A 15,365-nucleotide genomic window follows, 5' to 3' on the forward strand; every position below is an offset into this window, starting at 1 on the left:
CTAGCCATATGTACAAAGCTGAAACTGGATCCCTTCCTTACACCTTATACAAAAATTAATTCAAGATGGATTAAAGACTTAAACATTAGACCTAAAACCATAAAAACCCTAGAAGAAAACCTAGGCATTACCATTCAGGACATAGGCATGGGCAAGGACTTCATGTCTAAAACACCAAAAGCGATGGCAACAAAAGCCAAAATTGACAAATGAGATCTAATTAAACTAAAGAGCTTCTGCACAGCAAAACAAACTACCATCAGAGTGAACAGGCAACCTACAAAATGGGAGAAAATTTTCACAACCTACTCATCTGACAAAGGGCTAATATCCAGAATCTACAATGAACTCAAACAAATTTACAAGAAAAAAACAAACAACCCCATCAAAAAAGTGGGTGAAGGATATGAACAGACACTTCTCAAAAGAAGACATTTATGCTGCCAAAAGACACGTGAAAAAATGCTCATCATCACTGGCCATCAGAGAAATGCAATCAAAACCACAATGAGATAGCATCTCACACCAGTTAGAATGGCAATCATTAAAAAGTCAGGAAACAACAGGTGCTGGAGAGGATGTGGAGAAATAGGAACACTTTTACACTGTTGGTGGGACTGCAAACTAGTTCAACCATTGTGGAAGTCAGTGTGGCAATTCCTCAGGGATCTAGAACTAGAAATACCATTTGACCCAGCCATCCCATTACTGGGTATATACCCAAAGGACTATAAATCATGCTGCTATAAAGACACATGCACACGTATGTTTATTGCAGCACTATTCACAATAGCAAAGACTTGGAACCAACCCAAATGTCCAACAATGATAGACTGGATTAAGAAAATTTGGCACATATACACCATGGAATACTATGCAGCCATAAAAAATGATGAGTTCATGTCCTTTGTAGGGACATGGATGAAATTGGAAATCATGATTCTCAGTAAACTATCGCAAGGACAAAAAACCAAACACCACATGTTCTCACTCATAGGTGGGAATTGAACAATGAGAACACATGGACACAGGAAGGGGAACATCACACTCTGGGGACTGTTGCGGGGTGGGGGGAGGGGGGAGGGATAGCATTAGGAGATATACCTAACGCTAAACGATGAGTTAATGGGTGCAGCACACCAGCATGGCACATGTATACGTATGTAACTAACCTGCACATTGTGCACATGTACCCTAAAATTTAAAGTATAATAAAAAAAAGAAAAATCAATTCACCAGGAAAGCATAACAATTCTAAATGTATGAGCACTTGAGAATAGAGCTTCAAAATATAGAAAACAAAAATTGTCAGAATATAAAAGGAGTAGACATGCTGACAATAATACTTGGAGACTGCAACACTCCTTTCTCTGTAATATATGGAAATAGTGGCAATGATAGAATGGAACACTATCAACTAACTTGAATTAAGTCATATTTATAGAACACTACACACTACAACATCAGACTACACATTCTTTTCAAATGCACATGGAACATTTACAAAGATAGGCCATATTGTGAATAACATATAAAACCTTAAATTTAAAAGGATTGAAATCATACAAAGTATGTTTTCTGACTATAATGGAATTAAACTAGAAATCAATAAGAGAAGGATAACAGGAAAATTTCTAAACAATAGGAAAGCAAACCACACACTTATAAAAGGGAAATTAGAAAATATATTGAAATGAAAGAAAATAACTATGTAACATATCAAAATTTGTGGGATGTAGCTAAAGTGGGAGGGGAATTTGCTGCATTAAATGATTGTATTACAAAACAAGAAATGTGTCAAAACAACCATTTATGCTTCTGCCATAAGAGACTAGGGAGGAAAAGAGAAAAATAAAGCCAAAGTGAACAGGAGGAAGGAAATAATAAAGAGCAGTGTATTAAGGAAATTGAAAATAGAAAAACAATATAATCAATGAAACCAAGAGACAGTTCTTTGGAGGATCAATAAAATTGATGTATCACTACTCAGACTGACAAACTTAAAAAGAGAGAAGACAGAAATCACCAAATCAGGGCTGGGCATGGTTGCTCACACCTGTAATCCCAGCATTTTAGGAGGCCAAGGCAGGCAGATCACCTGAAGTCAGGAGTTTGAGACCAGCCTAGCCAACATGGCAAAACCCCGTCTCTACTAAAAATACAAAAATTAGCCAGGTGTGGTGGTTCATGCCTGTAATCCCAGCTACTTGGGAGGCTGAGGTAGGAGAATCACTGGAACCCGGGAGGCGGAGGTTGCAGTGAGCTGAGATCTCACCACTGCACTCCAGCCTGGGTGACAGAGCGAGACCTCATTTCAAAAAAAAAAAAAAGAAAGAAAGAAAAAGAAAGAAGGAAATGACCACATCAGGAATGAAAAAGGGAATATAACTACAGACTTCACAGATATTAAAAATATAATAACATCTCTATGCAAGTAAAATTGACAAATTACACGAAATGGACTAAATCCCCAGAAATCACAAGCAACCAATCTCACTCAAGATGAAGTAGATAACTCAAACAGTCCTTTAACAATTCTAAAAATTGAATTTATTGTTTAAAACGGCATTAAAAAAACTCTAACTCCTGATGTTTCCACCAATATATTTCTTTTCTTAATACAACAGCTCTGTTGCAGGATTGCTCACATACCGCACAATTCACCCACTTAAAGTGGGCAATTTAATAGCTTTTAGTATATTCACAGAGTTGTGAAACCATCACCACAATTAGTTTTAGAACACTTTATCACAGCAAAGGGAAATCCTGTATCCTCTAGCAATCACTCCCCATTTTCCCCCAACCCTCCAGCCCTAAAGGACCACTAATCTTCCTTTCTGTATGGATTTGCCTATTCCAGACATTTCATATAAATGGAATAATACCATATGTAGTCTTTGTGACTAGTTTCCTTTCACTTACCATAATATTTTCAAGGTACATCTGTGTTATACAGCATGTATCTCTACTTCATTTCTTTCTATGGTCAAATAATATTCTATTGTATGAGTATACTACATTTGATTGATCCATTCAAAAGTTGATGGATGTCAGGGTCGTTTCTACTTTTTGGCTATTATTAATAACATAGCTATAAACATTTGTTTGCAAGTTTTTATGTGGAGTTGTTTTTTCATTTCTCTTGGGTATATAGCTTGAATAAAATTGCTGGGTCATATTGTAACTATATATTTATCTTTCTGAGAAACTGCCAGACTTTTCCAGAGTAGCTGTACTGCTTATATTCTCACCAACAGTGTATGAAGTCTCTAATTCCTCCACATCCATATAGCACTTACCATAATCTGTCTTTTTTTTTTTTTTTTTAAATTCTAGCCATCCTAGTGAGTGTGCAGTAGCGTCGCACTGTGGCTTTGATTTGCATTTCCTTGAGGACTAACAAGGTTGAGTGTCTCTTCATTTGCTTATTGGCCATTTGTATGTCTTCTTTGGAGAAATGTCTATTCTGATCCTTTGCCTTTTTATTATTGAATTGTAAGTGTTCTTTACACTTACAATACACTTACAATAAATTGAATTGTAAGTGTATTTATATTTTAAATACAATTTATCAGATATATTAGATACAATTTAGATATATATATTTAGATACAATTATCAGATACATAATTTGCTAATATTTTCTCCTATTCTCTAAATTATCTTTTCACTTTCTTGGTCATATTCTTAGAATAAAAGTTTTTTAAATTTTGATGAAGTCCATTTTATCTTTATTTCTTTTGTTGCTTGTGCTTTTGCTGTCATATCTATTTATGTTTATTCTAATCTAAGGTCATGAAATTTTACTTCTATATTTTTTTCCTAAGAGTATTGCAGTTTTGTTTCTAACATTTAGTTCGAGAATCCATTTGAGTTCATTTTTATGTATGATGTGGGAAAGGAGTCTTTCACATGTATCTAGTTGTCCCAAGTACCATTTGTTGAAAAGATTATTCTTTCCCCCATTGAATTTTCTTGGCACCATTGCCAAAAAAATCAATTGACCATAAGTATGAGGGTTTATTTCTGGACTCTTAGTTCTATTTCATTAGTCTATATGTCTACTTTATGCTAGTACCACACTTTCTTGATACTGTAGCTTTAACTTTGAAATGGGCAAGTGTGAGTCCTTCAACTTGACTCTTCTTTTTCAAGATCATTTTGGCTATTCTAGGTCCCTTGCATTTCCATATGAATTGTAAAATTAGCTTGTCAATTTCAGCAAAAAAGGCACCTGGAATTTTGTAGGGATTGAATTGGATCTGAAGCTTGGTTAGGAAGTGTTGCCATCTTAATATTAAGACCTCCAATCCAGGAACATGGGCTGTGTTCATTTATTTTGGTCTTTAATTTTTTCAATAAATGTTTTGTAGTTTTCAGTGTTCAAGCCTTTATTATTTAAAGAAGTTTAATTTTACTTCTTTAGTTAAATTTATTCCTTTTTTATTTTATTTTAGAGATGAAGTCTTGCTCTTTTGCCTAAGCTGGAATGCAGTGGCACGATCTCGGCTCATTGCAACCTCTGCCTCCTGAATTCAGGTGATTCTCATGCCTCAGCCTCCCCAGTAGCTGCGATTACAGGCACGCACCACCACACCCAGCCAATTTTTGTATTTTTAGTAGAGACGGGGTTTCACCATGTTGGCCAGGCTGGTCTTGAACTCCTGACCTCTAGTGATCCACCCGCCTCGGCTTCCCAAAGTGCTGGGATTATAGGCATGAGCCACTGTGCTCAACCCTCTATTTTTTGATGCTATCATAAATGGAATTGTTTTAATTACATTTTTGATTGTCCATTGCAAGTATATGGAAACAATCAGTTTTTGTATATTGATCTTGTATTCTGCAGGCTTGCTGAACTTGAAGTTTTATCAGTTTTTAGTGTATTTTTGAGGATTTTCTATATTCAAGATCAGGTTATCTGCAAACAGATGGTTTAAAGGAAGATCACATGAGATAGTGCATGTGTCTAGCACATGGGAGCTTTCACTAGATGACTAGATGACACCCTCATTGGTTGCTACCTCCTTTCATGTCCCTGGAGTGGGGGCTCCCCTTCTCTGCAGAGTCAATCCTCTATCTGCCTTCCATATTGAGTGGGATCCTAAGAGATGAGCTGCCTGGATGCTGCCTCTGCCTTAAGAGGTTTACTCTGAACACGTCCCTCAGCCCCATCATTGCCCCTGGCTTCAGCCCCTTCTCCCAGGCAGAAAGGAATCCCAGGCCTGAAATGCGCCCTCTCCACATGGAGTCCCCTAATACAGAGAAAGAAAGAGGGAAGTGGAGGTTTTCACAATCCAGCATTTCTTTTTCCCAAGGTGAGGCCACCACTGTGCGTCCTGGGGGCAGGAGGCTCTTTGAAGAGGGGACAGGGGAGAGCAGCCAGCCCTAGCACAGCACCATTCGAGCCACATTCTGAATGACTCCAAATAAACAGGAAGAAAAAGAGCTGCATACATGCTAATTGTACATTAAAAATTTAATATCTGGAAATTCTGCTCCTACAGTTATTACATACCTGTACCACAGTTTCTAAAAGCTCAACACATTTTTATTTCTTGCCCTCATGGGCTGGATCCTGCCCCCAGTTCAGTGACTGAGATGGGGCTGAGCTGTGCTAGGCAGGCCTTACTCACTCCTTGACAGAGTCCACCTTGAATCAGGTGGTTCTTAGATTGTTCTGTGGATTCTGGGGGCTTTGAGGTACACAGTCTCCTCTTAGTCCAGGGCACAAGCCCAAGGGTATCCTCTGGCTGCTCCCAGCATGGGCACAGGCCTTGGTGGGAACAGAAGTCCTGCTGCCTCTGAAAAGCAGATGGTTCCATCCAGCATCAGGCCAGGTTCGCCACCAAACTCTGCCCCAGATTCCTGGTGTCCCACTTCCTCCACAGGTAGGCCAGGGGATGGGCCAGTCCACTTCTGACAGAGCCCTAATGTCCGTGATCACTCACTGCCCCATGCTGCATCTTCCCAGCCCCTCTGTCAAGACAGAGCAATAATGCCTCCTCTGTGTGATCATTGTGAGGGTAAGGTTGTCACCTGACACATAGCACAGGCTCTGCGAGCACCCGTTTCCTCCTTCCCACAGGGATGGGAGGTTCGGTGGTTAGTGCTAGCAGGTCACTTCCTCTGAGTCAAGTGCTGTGCGTGGCTCCTTTTAAGGAGTGTCTCATTCAGCCCTTGAGTCAGGGAGCCACACCCTCCTGCTCACTGGAGCTCATGGAAATGATTGGGCTCCTCTGGAGCATTGTAACTAGAGAGGTAATATGGAGAGTCAGGAAGCCTCCAGGCAGAACCCTCCAACTCAAAGGCTGCTTGGTGATGCTAAGCCCTGGCCAGTCCCAGAGGGCACCGGGACACGTGTGCCAACTCAGCCCCAGAAGGAGCCTCAGACTCCCATCCCAGATAACAACACAGGATTACTCAGATATATTATTCTCCACATTGAAAAAATAGCAACATCATTGTGAGCAGAGCCTGCTGAAAGAAGGGCTGGCAGCATTTTGGAGATGCATTGCTCTTAGTTGGTTTTATGGCATATTTGCATTTAAATAGATTCTTTAACTCTTTTGCTGAACTTCACAGTAATATAGCCTTAGAAGTGCTGACTAATAGGGCAGCATGTGCTTAATTTTCACTTTGATCTTAACACTGATACATCGTCTTATCGTAGCCATTCCAGTCCAAATGACACTTGCAAAGACAAGGTTTAAATTAGTTTTTTTGTTCTTTTTGGTTAAAACAGACAGCTCTTAGGCCTGCAGACATGGATGGTGCTCCTCTCACAGCTGGCCCAGCTGGCCCGGGTTCTGAGCTCTTCTTAGAAGTCATTTCTTTCAGTGGGAACAAGGCTTCCCAACAGCGGGGGAGCCCAGTGCCTCGTGGGAGAGCTCTGTGGGTAGGGGCTCCCGGAACCCTGTCAGGTCCTGTCCTGGGCTCAGCAAGTGCCGTGCTGGGGCTGGCTTGTGCCACCTCTCAAGGGTTGATTATTAAATTTTCAGGAATTTTACATGCTGCTTCTTCAACAGCCATTATTAAAAATTAAATGATGTAAACGTACGAGTAAATTACATTTAAAATCGAGGTAATGGATACTTGAAACTCATTGTTTCATTACGTGCCTGCAATGTATGCCATTGAGGTCAAATCAGCACCCCACATTTTATTTCAGTAAACTGATTGTTAACCAGCACATAAACACTGGTAACAACTGGCATGACCCAGAGGTCCTATGGGCCTCCATTCACCCTACGCCTCTCTAGGGGTGCCCTCACCAGGTGCCCACCAACCTCTCAGGGGCTTATCTCTCAGCCCTGGGCAGGACAGTGTAGGGAAGGAAAGTTGCTTCCCTCTACCCTTCTAGTTCTTTGGCTGGTCTATGAATTAAGTTGATGTAAGAAAAATTAATAGGAGAAAAAACATTTTAACTATGTACATAGGCACGGGAGTCCCACAAAAACATGAGACTCAACGAAAGGCCAGATGATGGAGGCTTTTCAGCATTCTTTTTTTTTTTTTTTTTTTTTTTTTGAGACAAAGTCTCACTCTGTCACCCAAGCTGGAGTGCAGTAGTACGATCTTGGCTCACTGTAACCTCCACCTCCCAGGCCTCAGCTTCCCAAGTAGCTGGGACTACAGGCACACACCACGACACCTGGCTAATTTTTGTATTTTTAGTAGAGGTGGAGTTTCACCAAGTTGACCAGGCTGGTCTTGAACTCCTGGCCTCATGTGATTCACCTGCCTTGCCCTCCCAAAGTGCTGGGAATACAGGCGTGAGCCACTGAGCCTGGCTGAGGCTTTTAAGCATTCTGAGGTACAGAAAGGAATAGGGGTTTGGGGCTTCTGGGGGGTGGTGAATACAAGTTACGGGACAGGAAGTGGAGGAAATGTCTTGTGAATAAAGGTCAGCTTGTTATGCAGATAAAAGTCTCTCAGGTGATAAAAGTTGTCTCAGAGTAGCGCCCTTCCTGGTACAGACACTTTTACTAATAACAATTTCTTTTATAAATGTAAATTTTCTTTACAAAATATAAAATTTATACCTTATTTTAGGCTGTTGAGGGGAAGGTAAAGAGCTTTTCCTGCATTGGCTGGTTGTCCATTTCTTTTAGCTCAAAATAATGAAGACAACAAAGTGATACATTTTGGGGTGACATGTTCTGAACTTCAACAGCATCTAGCGGATGCCTAGAAGGGCAGCTTTGGGCATTGCAGATGTTTGGCCGGGGCCAAAGGCCTGCGCAGTTCCTCTGTGGATGCAGCACAAAGTAGCAAGTGAAAGCAGCTGCATGAAAAGCACCGCTAGAGGGTCTGCTGGACTGCACACCCCTCCCTCTTGGCTCTTAGATAATCCCCAAAGGGACCTGTCCCCCATCCTCTCCTTCAGCCCTGGACCCACCTCTCCTGGAAGACATCCAATGCCTGAAGCCCCACAAGTTTTCTCATCCTCAGGACGTCCAAGGTTCCTGCCTTGTGCCTGGATGATGGGAGCAGCCTCCCACTGATTTCTCAGCGCCCCCCAGGCTGCATCTGGCTTCACCTCACAAGGCTCTTGATATCTCTTCCCTCCTCTAGGATCCACACTGCCTCCCTACTGCTGCCACAACCAGTACCAACTCCCCACTCTGGCTCTCAGTGACCCCCAGCCCTGCAGTCCAGTTACTCTTTAGAATGAGGCTTTGGGAGGGAGTTAGCTTATGTGGGTGAGCCAGCCTCATTCTATCATGGCCTAGGTCCAGCATCCTCTTGGCCAAAGAGAATCATTGAAATGGCCCAGGTGCCAAGTACCTGAGGTTTCTGCCCTTGGCCTCCATCCTCCAGGTGTCCCCAGCCCCTGTTGCCCTGCAGGGCCTCTGCTCCTGCGCTTGCTCTCTGGCCTCCTTGCTTCCTTTCTAAAGCCTGTCCCTGCTTTGGTGTCCACATGAAGGCCATCACCGCCTCTAATCCTTTGTCCCTTTAGGAACAAAGGGCCAGACCTACACATGTAATGGGACATATGAAAGGCAGTTTGGGCAGACAGCAAATTGCACAAGCTGCCATGTTCCAGGGAAGTGTGAGCCTACGAAGGAGGACTTGTTGGAAATTCTGTGACTTTTCCACCTCTAACCCTCATGCAGGGCATAATGGGCTGAGTTGGGATGTGGGGGTTTCCCCTTCACCTTTGGTACAGGAGGGGCTTCAGCAGGACATGTGAAGAGCTGGATTCATGTTCTCTGTGGTTTGGTGGTGGCATGGACGGCGTGTGATGTCTGTCTGGAAAACATTCAGGGCAAGGGGCTGCCTGGCCCATGACTTCTCATACAGGCAGGGCAGGGGAATTAAGAAGAGTCTAGAAGATCAAGGAGGGCATTCTAGGCAAGAACAGCACAGAGGCTGCTGTTGAGATGGCGCCTTCCAGCCTCAGGTGCTCCAGCAGCCTGGCTGAAGTGCAGAGAGGTCTTGCGAGAAATTGTGAGGGCCTTGGAGAAGGCAGTTGGGGTTGGGCGAGAGCCCAGCTTCCCTAACCACTCTCCCTCCCTCTCCATCTCTTGTGCCAGCTTCCTCTTGATTCTGGTGCCTGGCATGAGATCTCCAAGGCCTCTTCCGTGTCTCTGTGTCACCTTACCTTTCCAGGTTTTCATGCCCCCTCTGCTGCAGCAGCTTCTGATTCACACTCCACACCTGTACTCCTCCTCCTATAGCACTGCCTCCTTTACATCTCCCCTTGGATGCCCAGTCAACTTCTCAGTCCCAACATATCCCACTCTGAACTTGTCATTGCTCCCTCAAAACCTGTTTCTCCATTTTCCTCAGCTCTGTGAGTAACATCACCATCCTCCCAACCAGAAGTCAGAGAGCTGACTTGGTCCTCATCTGTCCACATCCAATCTATCACTACACCTGGTCAACTCTCTCTCTGATGGTCACTTAAATCCAGTCATTTCTTGCCACTCCCAACCCACGCCCACATGCAAACAGCCACCATCACTTCTTGTCCAGCTGCCTGGCCTCCAGCTGTCCCCTGTGTCCTCTACTCCCAATGATTTATTCTTTACACAGCAGCCAAAGTGGTTTTCCTGAAAACACATATCAAATCATATCACTCCATGGCTTAAGCCCTCCAGTTGCTTTCCACAGCATCCAGATTTAAAGCAGTGGCCCTTCACCGTGGCCTAGAAGGCCCTGTATCATCTACTTCCTTCCCACACCACAGGTCATTGTGTCCTCCATGCTTCCTACACTCCCCAGGAGCCCCAGTGACTCTGACCTCCCCTGTCCCCACCAGGGCATATCTCTCCTGACCAAGGGGTTTCTACACATGCTGGTCTTTCCATCTGAAATGCTCTTCCCCCGGGACTCCTCTTTCAGAGCTCAGCCTAAATTTCTGCTCCCTGCAGACACCTTCCCTAACACCTCTCCCCAACTCTCTGCTTCCACAGAGGTTTTTCCCTCCTCCCCATCCTTTAGTCACCATTATGAAACCACCTTTGCAAAAATTATAAGTGAGAAAATTATAACAGTGAAGGAGATCCGATCTAACCAATTCCATCTTGTCTTTAATCTCCAAACTGTTCTTGGTCATTACTGGACATGGGCCAAGCTAAATTTGGGAGACATTTCCTGTATAGTTTAAATTATGTAATAGCCCTTCCTAAAACTAAACTGCCTTTGTAAAACTCATGAAAAACCATAATGTTAGGAAGATGAGAGGGGCCTGAATCTGCTAAGATGTAGGCATAAACTTTTACCAGCCATTATTCTGGAGGTCACAAATTTGCCACTTCCCAATTACTCCTATAAATAACATCACTATTGTGGAACCTAACATTAGCCTTTTGAGATGTCTTTTCAGACTTTTGCATTTCTAACAACCAGGTGGCTCCACCTGGACCCAAGATTCATGACCCAACATCCCTGTGGCTTCCCTCCATCAAGACTCAGTGCACAAGGATCATTTTCCAAACTCTTATGATTCCATCCCCAACCAATCAGCAGCATCCATTCCCTAGCTCCCTGCTGGCCAAGCTATCTTTAAAAGACCCTAGCCTTGACCAGGCACGATCACTCATGTAATCCCAGCACTTTAGAGGCCAAGGCAGGCAGATCACCTCAGGTCAGGAGTTTGAGACCAACCTGACCAACATGGTGAAACCCTGTCTCTACTAAAAATACAAAAATTAGCTGGGCATGGTGGCAGGCACCTGTAATCCCAGCTACTCGGGAGGTTGAGGCAGGAGAATCGCTTGAACCCAGGAGGTGGGGGTTGCAGTGAAACAAGATCATGCCATTGCACTCCAGCCTGGGTGACGGAGCAATACTCTGTCTCAAAAAACAAAAACAAAACAAAAAACAAAACAAAAAAACTCTAGCCTCCCAATTTTGGGGAAGGCTGCTTTAAGTAATAATAAAACTCTGGTCTCCTGTTTGGCTTGCTGTAGTGCATTAAACTCTTTCTCTATTGCAGTTTGCCTGTCTTGACATCTGGGAAGGAGGCAAGAAGAACCCCAATGGGCAGTTACAATTATAGCACTTGATTTTCTTTATAGCACTTTGTATTTTTCTTCCTTATTGTTAATTCACGCATTGATCCCATAGAGAGCATGGAGAGCTGTCCAAGGTGCTGGAGACAGCAAGACCCACACAGACCTCATCTCTTACCCAGCTGACTGTCAGCTCCCCTGTGCCTGTTCTATGGCCTACAGGCCTAGCACAGAAAGCGGGTGCAACAAATATTTGTGAAAAGAATTTGTTGTTTCATTAATAGGTTTGTGTAGGGAATAGGCTTGAACTGATGAAAACAGTGTCTTAGCTGTAAAGTCTCATAGACATGGGATAGGTGAAAATCCAATAAACCAACTGGAATATACCAGAAGGCATTTTGGAGCCCATAGCAATCATTTTTTAGAGCAAATAATCCTTTTGTAATGGAAATGATCTGTTGCTGCCTCTCAACTCTTTGTTGTTCTTGCTCTGGAGCTTTTTCCTGGGTTCATGAACCTTCTGAAATGATATGCAAAATGTGTACACACACACATTTTCGACACTTCTTTGAGGTGTTCATATCTTCCATTAGACTCTCAGATTCCCATTACTCTGAAAAGGTCAGGAGACATGGCTCTGGCTTGTGCATTTTTTCAGTACTGTTTTGATGGTGCCCTTTCCTGGTGAGTCAAGTACACTGGTAATTGTCTGTTTTTAGAAAACAGCTCTTTATTAGCTACAAACTCCCATCTAGCCATCAGTAAATGAATCACCAGGTCCATGCACTCAGTGAAAACTCTTATATATAAAGCATAATAGTGCTTTCTAATACTGAGATGGAAAAATATCTTTTCACTGTATTTCAAAGAGGCTGAAAGCAACAAGTCTTTTAAAAATATGAAAAGCAAGATATGTTGCTCAAAAGCAGAAGAGAGCTTGGAAATTTCTTGTTAAGGCAAAAAAATTTAAAAAGGACATTCTCAGTTTCAAGCTGCTGCTGAGTCTCACAGTGAACTTTACTCAGTCTGAGATGAAGGATTTCTTCTCCCAAGATTAACATTGAAGAAGAATTTTTAGAAGTCACAGTCCCTTGAGCAGCATCCCTTAGGAAAAAACCTGAGCTCCATCTCCTTGAATCAAAGAGTGAAATCTGCTCCACTCCCCATTCCCCATTCTGCCAATTCCCATGTCCCTTATGGAGCCAGCCTCCATTTATGTCCCCTCTGTCAAATCCAAGGCCAGCTCTGGCCATACCCTGCACCCCCTTGCGGCCAGTGGTGCCACCTCACCTAGTCCCTTACCTAGCCGGCACTCTGCCCAGGAATCTGCTCCAGACTCTGCCCCAGGGAGTCTTCCAGGAGGGAAAGTGGCTGTCACTTCCTCTCCTGATTGTCCACTGCCCTGTGTGGCCCTCCTGGGACTTTCCCCATGGTGCTGTTTCTTTTGTGGACTCATCTGTCCACCCACCGCCCTTCTGGCCACCTCATTCCACATCCCAGCTTCCAAGGTAGGGGCAGGGAGCACGGTGGGTGGCAGCAGCCTGGAACCCTATGCTGAGTCAGGTCAAGTCACCTCTTTTCCCCCTCTGAGAGCCAAATCTGACCCCACAACCCCCACCTGTGTTTTGCCCCCCAGAATACCCCAACCAAGTTGCCCTGTGAGAGGATTCCTGGCGTATAGAGGGAAAGTCACCCACAGATACCACAGAGTTACCAAAGGGTCAGGAAAAAGAAGCAGGAAGGAGGGGATAGCAATTTACAATAGTGCTTGAGGCTGTCCTGTTACCTCCCTTTATGATCCTTGACAAGGTTTATAACATTTTCAAAGAGTTTCTAAAGCTTTCCTCCGTGTCTGCAGGCTTTGAGGATGTACTGCCTTGACATAGTGGCTTCCAGGTCTGGGACTGGTCTGGATAAGCTGATGCATTTTTGCATAGTCCTCAAGGTTAAAGAAAGTTATTCCAGAGTTTTTGGTTTGCTTTGCTTTTGTTTGGTTCATTTTCTATTATGGAAAATTGCAAACATGTGCAACAGGAAAGCTAATAGAATGATTAACCTCTATGTATCCCCCAGACAGCTTTGACAGTTCAATTTGCACCAATCTTGGTTCATCTTTGCCCCCCACCCCACTTGCCCAGTTAATTATTTTGAAGAAAATTCCAGAATTCATGGCATATAAATATTCCCATATGAATCTCCAAAAGATAAGGAATCTTTTATGTAAACATAACCATAGTACAATGATCACATCTAAAAACTTCGATGATAATTCTCTCATATCATCAAATATGCAGTCAATATTTACCTTTCCCTCACTGTTTCATAAATGGTTTTATTTTATGCTTTTTTAAAATCAGGATCCAAGTAAGGTCTACACTTTGCAATGGGTTGTTATAGTTCACAAGTCTCTTTCAGTTGGAGTCACCCTTCCAACTCTTTTTTCCCCCTTATAATGTATTTGTTGGAGAATATACTTCACCTTTAGACATTCTCTTCATTTTTTTGTCATTGCTTCCGCCTCCTCTGACATTCTTGTTTTTTTCTTGCTCTGCCTCTGTCTTTCTTCAAATATCTGGTGGGGCTTGGCTGCCCACTCATTTCATTTAGAGGGAGGATGGGAAGTCTTTCTCTTGGGCTGTTCATTTCCACAGCTAGGGACTGTTTAGTCTCTGCCAAAGGGGATGTACGTCTGCCTACCAGATTTTTTTGGGCAAGGTGGGGGAGGGGATTTGGGGTCTGGCTATTATGTCATCATTAATTTAATCCCCTGTTCTGGAGATACACCCCTTCTTCAGCAGTGTCAGCTGCTCCCTGGGTCTCCATTTCCCAGGCTCAGTCTCTCCAGAGTTACCTCCTGAAGAATGGCAGATGGGGAATGGGAGTCTGGGGCCTGTTAATGTTCCTCAGTCAAAGATCATCAAGAGCATGCCTATAGTCAGACACATTTGGGGTTTATTGACTTATTAGTGAGGGAAACTGCCATCATGGAGAACTACGGCTGTCTCTGGAAGAGAGAATTAGGAAAGACTTGGAATTGGATTTGAGTTCTCTGGATTGGGTGCTGGCAAATGCGGAGTAATCCTGTGATGACGTCATGAATCTTGTCTGGGAGTTGGGAGGAGTGAAGCAGGGCAAAAGCTGTAATCAATGAAGAAGCCATAGCCACTCGTATTTGCCAGAAAGAGAGGTGCCTTGGTCATTTTTCAGGTTTGGACAGGGTTGCTGTTTTTATGGATGCCCAGGCATGGTTATGGAGTGGTTTTGTTTTTATCCTTATCCATCACAGTCACAGAGTGGCCTTGTCTGATGTAAGTGTTCTGTGAAACTGTTTTTGTTCAGCAGGAGACTGTCAAGGGCTAGCTATCTGTGCCAGTCAGCTCCCAGGGGCTGGTCTTTCCTCTCTCTGGTCTGAACTGCATCTGTGTGCTCAGTTCCCTGACACGTCTGGTGCTGAGTCCTCCCTGCTCATAGCTCACATGGCTGGCTGACCAGCTGTCTTCCTTGCCAGCTCTCAGTTCTCAGCCCTGAGCTTCCTCTGGTTTGTGAGGTCAGCAGCCACTCAGACATCTGGTTTCCACATTTTTGTTGCCTTCCCCTCTTCTATGGTCTCTTTGCCTGTCTCTTTACCTTATTGGGCTTATGTCTTTTTGTTTGTCTGTTCGTTTCTTCACTGCCATTTTAGAGGACTTTGGGGAGAGGCAGAGGTAGGTGACAGCATCCCCACCGCATATTTTATTGGAATCCTATCATGCTTTCAGCTCAGCCCAACTTCTCAGAAAACTGCTCCTCAGTGAGGTCTTTCTGGCCTTTATGGGGAAATGTCTAACACTTCTGCTCAATAAATCTCCTTCTTGATAAAACAGGGAGAAGCTGTGTGGACTATAGGCCAATATTGGGATGAAG

This window comes from Pongo pygmaeus, chromosome 17 (genome assembly GCF_028885625.2).
Source record: "Pongo pygmaeus isolate AG05252 chromosome 17, NHGRI_mPonPyg2-v2.0_pri, whole genome shotgun sequence".
Taxonomy (NCBI): Eukaryota; Metazoa; Chordata; class Mammalia; order Primates; family Hominidae; genus Pongo; species Pongo pygmaeus.